At 41.2% G+C, this 11739-nt stretch overlaps 1 pseudogene; it reads right to left on the reverse strand.

Moving 5' to 3' along the window:
- Positions 1 to 9788: 9788 nt before the first annotated feature.
- On the reverse strand, positions 9789 to 11406 carry LOC128099331 (olfactory receptor 6C4-like; annotated as a pseudogene).
- Between the last annotated feature and the right edge of the window lie 333 nt (positions 11407 to 11739).

Genomic DNA, 11739 nt, shown 5'->3' on the forward strand with positions numbered 1-11739 from the left:
GACATAGGTTTCCCATTCTGATTAATCCACACTTTCTGATTCTCATATTTCTTCATATGTGGCTTGGATTTCTGGTGACACCCTTGATTTTTCAGCTGCAGATGATGCTTCTTGGTGGCTCCTGTAGTTTCCTATCTCATGCCTTTGACCTTGTCTGGACTGCCCTCCTGGGTTCACCAGAGGCTTAGTACTCCAGCTTGACCTGTGGGGCAGAGGTGGGTGGAGCAAATAACTGCAGGAAGTATCCCTGGCACAGAACCCAGTGGGGTGGAACATGTTGTGGACCTTGTTAGAAGCAAAATTCAGAGCTTTCTATTTAAGGAGGTCAGGCAGGAGAAGGAGCTGGGGGAGATGCTTGAGGTAATGACCTGTGGAAAGAGGGAGCCTTTCAAAGGGTACTAAAGGGCATTACTAAAGGTTAGCATTCTTTCTCAATGTTCTTACCATTTTGAATGTCTTCATTAGAGGATTCTGTTCACATCCTCAAAATGTCATTGCCCCTGATGCTAGGAAGCAAACTCCTGAGAGACTTCAGGTTCATTACCACTGTGATAATTTCTAGGTAGTGATGTACCTTGGTTCATTTTATTATCCCTCCTCTGAAGTTTTCCAGGCAATTGGCCAAGGTGAGGCTAGGACAACCTCTGTTGGGTTCCACGGACTCTGGCTGTCTCCTGTTTCCATTGTCCATCTGCTTTTCCAGGACATTTATTTCAGTGGTTTAGAAAGTGGTCACTCCCCCTTTTGTCCAAAAGTCATCATGCAAATGTCTGGGATTAGACCCTCAATCTCTGAGTTCTGGAGACCCTGGCAGCATTCTCACAAATAGCTCCTCAGTGTCTTTTCCTAGAAGCTCAAGGAAGTTCTGAAGACAAAAGTCTCTACTTGGTGATGCTGGGCACTATACAGTTGACAAAGCAAGAGAACACACCATGACCACTATGCCTAGAATGTCAAGGGGACAGTGACATCAGTCCTAGGTTGGTGTTTCTTTCCTCTGCTTTAGTCTTACACCTGCCGTCTGCCTTCTACCTCTTCCTCCCTCCTCCTGCTCCAGCTGTGGCTCTTTGACCTCATGATGAGACCTCAGCACTAATTGTCCACCCGCTTCTGCCCTTGAGTGCCATTTGTACAGCTCATACATGTTAATGCTCCTCTTTGCAGGAGAAGGGTGAAGAGTCCTCAGCATGTGGTCCTTATGGTGCACTGAGGGCTGCTGCAATGCCAGTCCAGCTTGACAGGATCTGGGCAACGGGTCACCGCACAGCATGCCAGCCTGTCAGTTGCTGTCAGTTATGGGCAAGGAGGATGGAGAGGAAATTTTTCCTTTCTTTTGAAAAATTGTGAGATTCCAATTGTCTTTGGCAGCAAAGTGAACCTTGTCTTTCTGGTAGGAAATCTGCATTTGCACACTCCCACAGTTATTGTAGTCTCTGTTTGGAGAAGAATGAATTAACTGGGGTCCTTTTTTGCAACTTCACAAAAACTGATTCTCTGGTCCAGGCTGGGTATGACGTAAGGATATGTAGGAATGAACACATCAGTAAGAGCCATTGAGTTATGACCAGTGGGCTATTGGAGAAGTCACAAGTTTTGGTGGGACATAAACTATGGAGAGAAAAGGCTCTGAGATTGCCTCTGACATTATCTGGATTGTTACATTGATGGGATCCAGAGTTACCACAGAGACACACCTAGGTGTGCTCATGAAGGTGTTTTCAGAAAGGCTTAACTGATCAAAGAAAACTCACTCCGATTGTGTGAAGCACCATTGCATGGGCTGGGGTCCCGGACTGACTAAAGAGAAGAAAGCCTGCTGAGCACCAGCATTAATCTTTCTGTTTCCTGACTGAAGACAAAAGGTGACCAGCCACCTCATGCTCCCACAACCATGCCTTCTGACCCTGACGGACTGACTGTACCCTCAAACTGTGAGCCAGATCAAATTCTTCTTTCCTAAGCTGCCTTTGTCAAAGAAATGAGTAAACAGAGAAATGTGTGCAATTTTAGCTGTTTATGTTCATAGTGCATGTTCCTATACAAAAATGAAGGAAAATGGAGGAATTGATGCAGATAATTTCTGAATTCTTCTCCAGCTGAAGACACTGGTTGAAACATCTTACATTTACATTTTCTGGACTTTAATTCACTTAAAATATTATATATATTTTTGAACAAAATGTCAAAATATGGGTTGTGATTATCACTATTCAGTGGGATTCCATAATAATGTCACATTAACATATTATAGTGAAATATAAAAGCATGAAATAATATCTGATATCTATGAAGAAATAGGTGCCTCATATGCAGGTCTGAGATCTCGGTTTATAAAATGTAGCATGGATTAAGACAGAAAGCAGTTGTGTAAACTGGGCAATGGCTGAAGTCTGGTGGAGATAGTGAAGAATGCAGATGAAGTCTGTTAACCTTTAACTGTATCCCAGTGTCTTTCAACTTCCAATGCTCAGTTCCAGTTTCTCAAAATCCTGCAAGAGTAAGCTTGTACAGCTGCTTTGGGAACCAGTATGGTGGTGTCTCAAAAGATAAAAGTAGAACTATTCTGCAGTCCAACTCTTCCACTCTATACTTACATAAGTTGAGTCTGAGTCAACATACCACAGAGATACTTGCACAAGCAGGCCTCTCCCTTCACCATTCATAGCAGCTAGGAAATGGAACCAGTACAGATGCTCATCAATAGATGAATAAAGAAAATATACAGACACATGGCAGAATTTATTCAGTCATAAGGAAAAATGAAATCAAATTTGCAGCGAAGTGGATAGAACTGTAAATAATTGTTAAGAAAATTAAGTCAGACACAGAAATACCACATTTTTTTAAAAAATGCTGAATTTATCTTTATAAGTGTGTGTGTGTGTGTGTGTGTGTGTGTGTGTGTGTGTGTGTGTGTATGTGTGTATGCCTGTCATGAAACTAGGAGGTTGTAGAAAGGGAGGAAGAGAGCTTAAGGTGGGGGTAGAGGGTATATATAATGTGATATGAAAGCAGATGAAGGATCCGTTTGGGGTAAAGAAAGGAACTACCTATAATTAAGACAGTATGAGTATAAAGTGGGGGTGGGAAGTAGTGGGGGAGGGAGACAAATTAGAAGAATATACAATGATGTGTATGAAAATGTCACAATGAAACACATTATTCTGAATGCTAATAAAAATGAATATGAATCTGGAGAGATGGCTTAGCAGGTAAGAACACTTGATCTTCCAGAGGACCTGAGTTTGATTCCCAACACTTATGTTAGGTGACTCACAACTACCTGTAACTACAGTTCCAGAGGATTCACATCTTCTGATTCACAGGTACACACACATACACACAAAAATAAAAGTAACAAAAATAAATCTAAAAAAATAAGGTAAATTCTAAAATAAAAATATAAAAGAGTAAAGACTGAAACTTGGTGCCAGTGTTTGAGAAACACAAAGGCACAATTTTGTACTCTTTTGAGTCATGGATCTCTTTGGGCTTCTGAAGAAACACACACAGTCTACACATGAATACTTCTTTTTTTGGTACACCACAAGTCCTGGAAACACACTCATCTACTCAGTTTTCAGAACACTTGACTTATTGCATGTAGTTACTAGCATGGTATAGTCACTATGATCCTCACAGAGGCAGTGGATAACATTTATATAAGAGAAATATTCCAGTCAGAGTCCAGATCTAATCTATTTACATCAGCTGATACAGAGTTTGTGCCCTGTTCTCAGGTGAGATGTAGGTAATCATAAATTCTCATGGAGACTGTTTGTATTAATAGCTTTCCATTATGATAACAAACATCTAAGATGACAACTTAAGAAGAGAAAAGGTTTATTTTGTTTATGGATTTTAAGATTTTTATTCCACAATCGAGCCATTGTTGTTAGGCCTGTGCTGAGGCAGCATGCGTTGGTGAGGGTGAGTGATGCAGGAAGCCATTTGTTTGCTGCTTAGTAAAGATTGGAAGAGAGGAAGAGGGAGGGCCTGGGGTCCCAGAATTTCCTTTAATGGCATCCCCTTGAGACTGGAAGACCTCCAGCCAGGCTCCACCTCTTAAACATTTCACGCTCTTCTCTAGTAGCACCAACATGCTGGAGAACCAAGCTTTTGGCCCCTGGATCTTTGGGGAACACACCTCTAAGCCAGAGTACTTACATGGAGGAAAGCGGAGGAGCCTTAATACATGCATCATGGAGAATAGACAGAAAGGATGAAGAGTGGTACTGGAGTGCTCTGAGTTACAATTCTGAAGGTGTGAAGGGAGGAGACTAGAATACTCAGGACTGTTCTCACAGCAGGTATTGGTGTTCAGTTAACCAGAAAGCTGAGTTTAGGAGACACCTTTACTCCATAGAGTTGTAGGCAGTTGAGGTGATATTGTACCGAGGCTAGCATTTCCTAATCTATTTTTTTTTTTTTTTGGTTTTTCGAGACAGGGTTTCTCTGTGTAGCTTTGCGCCTTTCCTGGAACTCGCTTTGGAGACCAGGCTGGCCTCGAACTCACAGAGATCCACCTGGCTCTGCCTCCCGAGTCTATTTTTAAGGCTTAAGCTTGCAACTGAGAAACCCAATAGGGTTTCTGCAGACAAAAGGTTTTTCTTTTAGAGACTTTTGTATAATTTTTCAAAAATTATTCAGAATGTCAAAGGCATAGTGAATCTTCATTTTTTTTTTTTTTTTTTTTTTTTTGTATTCTAGGTAATTTTTCCCGGGAGGTAAAAATCTGCCACAGATTCAGAGCATGTGCATGAAAGTCTGATGTAGTGTGGAGGTGGGAGGCTGTATGGGTGCTTACAGTGGTCACATAATGTACCTGGATATTTATTTAATCCCATTTTTATGTGCTGGGCACAGTTTTTCTGCAGAGGAAACAAAGCAGAGAACCCATTATTGCTTCATACTTGCAACTTGACGAGTGTTTCTCTTTTTTTTATGTAGGCTGGGGTCTAAAAAGAAACAGTCTAGATGGGAAGCCATTGAAAAGAACTCTTAAAAACTGTGATTGGGATGCTGAAGTGTAGCTCTCACAGTTGATGGCTTCTGGAGGGGGTAGGCATGGGGAAGGACTCAGTTTTCTTTAAGGGGATGGCCACTGTGAGTTTGACCCTGTTCCAGTGAGTATATGGGCAACAAAAAAAAATGGACTTGGAATTTTTTCTTTCTTCTTCTTTTTTTTTTTTCTGGGAGGATGTCACAAGGGTGGAGGGTTGAACCTGGGAGGACTAGGAAGAGAGTGTGAGAGGGGTGCATTGTATGAAGTTCCCAAATAATCAATAAAAACATGTTGGAAAAGAAGAGATACACCCTGTCCCCAACATGATGACAGAACAATCTAATATGGAAAATTCCTCGCTGAGACTCTTCTCAGGTGATCTGAGATTGTGCTAAGTTGAGAATGAAAGCTGTACATCACGGGCACAGAAGACACAAGCTCGACACTTTTACAAGTTTGCCAAAGTTGGGCGGAAGATGAGAGGTTTGGTTTCTAGAGTTAGGACCCTAAACTGACTTAGCAGTTCCTAAAAGTATTCAGGAAACACAGTTTTCCGGTTTTTGGAGGCACACAGTGACATAAGTAACCTTCTGTAACGTATATATTTCACAGTAGCCAAAGAAAAATGAACATGATCGGGAGTATACGAGTCCAGCGGGGAGATTAGCTTTATGAAAAGAAGAGGCAAGAGTATTGGAGATGAAGCTCAGTTGGCAGAGTACTCTACTGCTGTGGTGAAACACCGTGAGCCAAAGCATCTTGGGGAGGAAAGGGTTTATTTTGCTTGTACTTCCATATTAAAGCTCATCAAAGGCAGACAGGGCAGGAACCTGAAGCCCAGAGTTGGTTGAAACCATGAAGGGATGCTGCTTGCTGGTTTGTTTCTCATGGCTTGCTCAGCCTGCTTTCTTATAGAATGCAGGGCCACTTGCCCAGGGGTAGCACCAAACACAATGGGCTGGGTCCTCCCACATCAATCACTAAGAAAATAATCCTACATATGGAGGCAGTTTCTCAACTGAGGTTCCCTCCTCTCTGATGACTTTGTTTCTGTCAAGTTGACATAAAACTCTCCACCACAACAAAGCTCTGTGTATCAGTAGGCATGGTGGCCCAAGTCTGTAATTCTAGCATTCAGGAGATAGAAGCAGGAAGATTAGAGAAATGAAAAAATTCCATAAAGAAATCTATGAAAACACAAACAATGGAAAGAAATTAATAAAACAATTCAAGACCTGAAAATAGAAATAGAATCAATTAAAAAAACCAAACTGAGGGAAATCTGGAAAGAAAAAAATTTAAAAACTTTAATAGGAACCTAAAGAGGCAAGTCTTACAAACAGAATACAAAAGAATATCAGGCATTGAAGACATGATAGAAGAAGTGGATACATTGGTCAGTGAAATGTTAAGTCTAAAAGACTCCTAAAAAATATCCAGGAAATCTGGGACACTATGAAAAGGCCAAAAGAATAATAGGAATAAGGAATAAAGAAAGAAGAAATGCAGGTTGGATAAACAACAACAACTTCTTCTTCTTCTTCTTCTTCTTCTTCTTCTTCTTCTTCTTCTTCTTCTTCTTCTTCCCCTCCTCCTCCTCCTCCTCCTCCTCCTCCTCCTCCTCCTCCTCCTCCTCCTCCTCCTCCTCCTCCTCCTTCTTCTGTTTTTCAAGACAGGATTTCTCTGTGTAGCTCTGGGTCAAAATTAGGAGAGGGCATTGGTTTGAGGTTCAAAAGGTAAAGATGGAGATATTTCAAAATATTGTCATGAAATCTTTCTACAAGACATATTGAAATCTATGGAGCTTATTTCTGTGGGCCCATGTGTGTGCACATGTTTATGCATTAAAGTGAGTGTTGTATGTATGTGTTTGTGAGTATAGAAGCCAGAGGATAACCTTGGGTATTAGCCTCAGGAACTGTCCAGCTCCTTTGAGGCAGGGAGAGAGTATATCCTTTTAAATGAGTTTTTCCATCTAAAGTGAAGCAGAGGGCCACTCCTTTATGATATACAATTGAGAAGGACAGCAAATCCTGTAAATCCTGTTCTTTCAATGTCCTCCACCCTGTCTCTTTGCTCTGCGCTTTGTGGATGCAGAGTGCTAACCAAACGTTAGCTTTAATGGAGATTCATCAGGAGGCATGGGAGTGCTTGAAATTAGAGAAAAGTCTTCCGCTTCTTCCCTGGAAGCCCCTTGTGTTTGAATTTTGACTTTCTTCAGGATATCTTCACTAAAAGTCATTCTATCCCAGGATGGCAGCTGAGATATAATCTAAATTTATAAGCTATGATGCATGGATGCATCCCAGTGGGGAGGGAAAAGTCTAATTTATGTCTTTCCATATATTTTTCTTTGGTTGGTGTTTGTGTTCAAAGTTTCTGGAGGCATCAAACATAGAAAAGCCCTGTAATTCCAGAGGGGATTAATGCAGACAATATTTCACGCAGGAAGGGTAGCCATAAATAAGAGGAGGTACTTTTAAATGGTCTCTAAATTTTTCGAGATACCACTCAAGTGCTTGTAAAACCCAAATCAACTTTCTGCTTGCATTCTTAATTTTCTCTGCACCTCATTTCTCTCTTAGATGGGGACGATTTTTCAGTCTGACTCCGAAAGGAAGGGTGCTTATGAAAGACATCAATTTTCTACAAAATGCTCCCTACCATCTCCATCCCAACTCTAAATTTCTTTCATTTTTTTCAAGAAACAATTTTCTCATGATCTAAAGTGATAAAGTCATGGGGAAATGTGAACTCCATTATGGAGGGTTTAAAACTTTGGTCTGGGAAGTTTTGTATACTTGGTCATTTCTTTCTGGATATGGATACACTTCTCTCAAGCCTATGAAGAGCTCCGCATGTGTTAAAATCTCCAGTGATACTGAGTTTCTTCCAAGGAAGCCCAGGCACCTTCGTGATCCATTCATTCACCTCATACTTAAATAGATGTCACTATGCGATACACAGTAGGGAAAGAATACTAGCTAATATTAAGTGATGAGCCACGCAGCACATTGCATCTGGAGTTCCTTACACAAATTGCCTCTTAAGTTCCTTGCTGCCCTGAAATACCCTCACTCATGTTATAGTAAGGAAACTGAGGCACAGGAAGGCAAGGTGACAAAAATTACACAGCCAGTCAGGGATAGACTCATGGCTAGGAGACTCAAGTTGGATTTTAAGGTGCTTCAGAAAGTGCCATTCTTTCTTGAGGTAGTTCGTAGTCTTGTAGCATTTGAAAGCCTACAGTCTGTGATGAGAGGCTGACTCTAAGTGACTATGAGAAAAGGTTATCCTACATCATGGCCCATGTCTAAGGGCTACACAGGGAAAATGGCAAGAGACAGCAAATTGCTTAGTAGAGAGATGTACATTTCTCTTTCTATGATAACTTTTGACAATCTCACACACATACACAGTGTATTGTGACCCATGTTCACCTTATCTTATCCTCTCCTCCCTCTTAGTGACTACCTTCTTTTGAAGGTACTGTGTAAGATTTTTCTATTTTACTAGAAATACTGTTCATAGTTGAATGTACATAATGTGTTAATATAAAATACTGAGAATTTATTTTTTACATGTATTTATTTTTGGTGTGTGTATGTGTGTATAAGCATGTGAGTGTTGTATGTATAGGCATGTGAGTGTTGTATGTGTGTGTGTGTGTGTGTGTGTGTGTGTGTGTGTGTGTGTGTGTGTGTGTGTTCTTGTGTGACAGCTTGCAAGTAGAAGTCTCAGAACAATTTATAAGAATCAATTCTTTCTTTCTCCCATGTTGGTTCCAGGCTTGGAATTCAGGTTCTCAGATTGGTGGCAAGTGTCTTTAACTGAGGCATCTTGCAGGCCCCCAAACTGCAAACCTTTTAAGCTCTATTATACTTGTTTTAAATACCTGGAGCAAGCATATTCTAAAACAAATAATGCATTTATCTCCCAAGTTGTAGCTGAAGAGTTTCTCTCCAGTTCTCCGCCAAGCCCCGGCCGTCTCGCAGCCCACTTATAAAATAAACACACAGATGCTTATATTATTTAAACTGTTTGGCCTAATGGCTCAGGCTTCTTGTTATCTAGTTCCTATATCTCAAATTAACCCCTGTCTATTAGTCTATAAGTTGCCACGTGGCTCGTGGCTTACCAGTACCTTACATCTCCCTTTTCATGGTGGTGGCTGGCAGCGTCTCTCTCACTCCACCTTCTTGTTCCCCCAGTTCTCCTCTCTGCTAGTCCTGCCTATACTTCCTGCCTGGCTACTGGCAAATCAGTGTTTTATTTATCAATCAATCATAGCAACATGTATTTACAGCATATAGGACATCCCACAGCACCAAGTAACTATTTAATTATGAGAGATATGGGAAGAATAGCACTATTTATTTGTTAAAATATTTTAAAATATCTTGCTCAAAAATCAGTCTGAGATCTGGGTGGTGGTGGTGCACACCTTCAATTTTAGCACTGGGTGTGGGGTGGGGTGGGTAGAGGCAGGCAGATCTCTGTGAGTTTGAGACTAGACTGGTCTACAGAGCAAGTTTCAGGACAGCAAGGACTACATAGAGAAACCCTGTCTTGAAAAAAACCAAACCCAAACCCAAACAAACAAAAAAAATCCAGAGAATGAAATGCTTGAACTGTGTTTTAGGAAAGTTTTCTTCTCACCGGTGAGGCTGAAGTGTAACATCTCAGATGATGCTTTGCCAAGGAGAGGCTGCTCTTGAGTTTTCATGGGGAGGTACTTGGTGACTATTGTTCAAAATTCCCCTTTAGTCTGAGGTCATCCTATTCATTGAAGACTTACAGTTTTCCTGGTAGTGCCCTTGAAGCTTTGTTCCACCCATTTATTCCTGAAAGTGTAGATGAGTGGGTTCAGTAAAGGGGCAGCTGAGTTACTGAGCACAACCACACCCTTACTGAAGGCAACTCCTTGTGTTGCTGAAGTCTTTATGTACATAAAGATGCAGCTTCCATAAGAGATGGAGATGACAACTATGTAGGAAGAACATGAAGACAATGCTTTCTTCCTTTGCTTTGGGATCTTCAGAATGGTCCTGATGATGCACAGGTAGGAGAGAATCCCCAAAACCACAGTGACTATCAAAGACATGACTGCTAAGACAAATTCAAGGAGTTCTAGCGGCCATGTGTCTGAACAAGCTATTTCTATGAGGGGCCCATAGTCACAGTAATAATGATTGGGCATATTGGATGCACAGAAATCCAGCTGACTGGCTAGGATGATTGGCTAAAAGATGGTTAGAAAACCACTCAACCAAGAGCAGAGGACCAGCAGGATACAGTCCCTGTTGTTCGTTATGGTGGCATAGAGCAGGGGTTTACAGATGGCTATGTAGCAGTCACAGGAAGTGACAGTCAAAAGACAAAATCAGTGGCTCTAAAGAAGTACTGAGTGAAGCAGCTGGCAAAGCTGATGGTCTTTACTCCTGTAGAGATGCTGAAGAGCAGCTGAGAAGTAAAAGTGGACACGAAGGAGATTTTGAGGAATGAGAAGTTCTTGAGGAACATGGGCACCTGGAGGTGGGAATCCAGCAGTGTGAGGACGATGATGTTCAGATGTTCATACATGCTGAGAATGTATGTGAGAAGGAGAAATAGGAAGACATAGATTTGAAGCTCTGGGGCATCTGTAAATCCCAGCAGAACACATTTAAAGTCTGATATTTTTTCCTTTGGAAAAACTTTTTATTTTTTATTTAAAATTGTTTTTATACAATGTATTTTGATCATATTCCTCCTCTCCTGCAACTCCTTCTAGATTTTCTCTACCTCCTTACCCACCCAACTTCATGTTCTCTCTCTCTCTCTCTCTCTCTCTCTCTCTCTCTCTCTCTCTCTCTCTCTCTCTCTCAAAAGACCAAAATAAAACAAAAATGAAAACCAAAACAAATTAACAGAAACTGAATAAGACAAAAACATAACCCAACAAAACCACATGAAATGTATAAATAAACATGGTGTCCATTTTGTGTTGATGAATTAACTACTGTGCATGGAGCCTGGCCCGGAGTGTGATGATACACCCCGTGACACACTCTATTGGAGAAAACTGATTGGAAGATATCAATTGTAAATAGTTTGTAGGTTCAGGCTGGGACTTTGTGTTCACTTGCCCTCAGTGCTGGGATTCTGTCTGTCCTGAACCTATGCAGGTCCTCTACACACTACCAGTCCCTGTGAGTTCATGTATGCATCAGCCCTGTTGTGTCTAGAAGATACTGTTCCCTTGGAGTTGTCCACCACCTCTGGCTCTCAGCATCTTTCTACCTCCTCTTCAGCATGGCTCCCTGAGCTTGGCGTGGAGGGTTTTGACAGAGAGATTTCATCTGGGGATGAGCGGTTCCGAAATCTTTCGCTGTCAAAGTCTGATTTTTAGTTGCTAACATTGCCTGCCTATGAATACACAGAGAGGAGTTAAATCAGTGCAGGACAGAGTCCAGAATATTTAAGATAGGTTTTTTTTTTTCTGTAGAATTGCAGCAGGCTCTTCCATCCCAGGTCCCCTCTCCCTGAGTTATATTGTTAGCCAGGGAATTTTTTATATGAAGCCTTTTTGTAATTTCTGTGTACTTTCCTTCTAAAGAATACTCAAATTATTTTCTGTTTTTGCCCCTTATTATTGAAAATAGATTCTTTTCTCATATAATATATGCTGATAAAATTTTCCCTCCCTCTACTCCTCCCAGTTCCTCCATACCTCCTATCCCTGGATCCATTCC

Source organism: Peromyscus californicus, unplaced genomic scaffold, assembly GCF_007827085.1.
Source record: "Peromyscus californicus insignis strain IS unplaced genomic scaffold, ASM782708v3 Scaffold_6__1_contigs__length_162567912, whole genome shotgun sequence".
Lineage (NCBI taxonomy): Eukaryota > Metazoa > Chordata > Mammalia > Rodentia > Cricetidae > Peromyscus > Peromyscus californicus.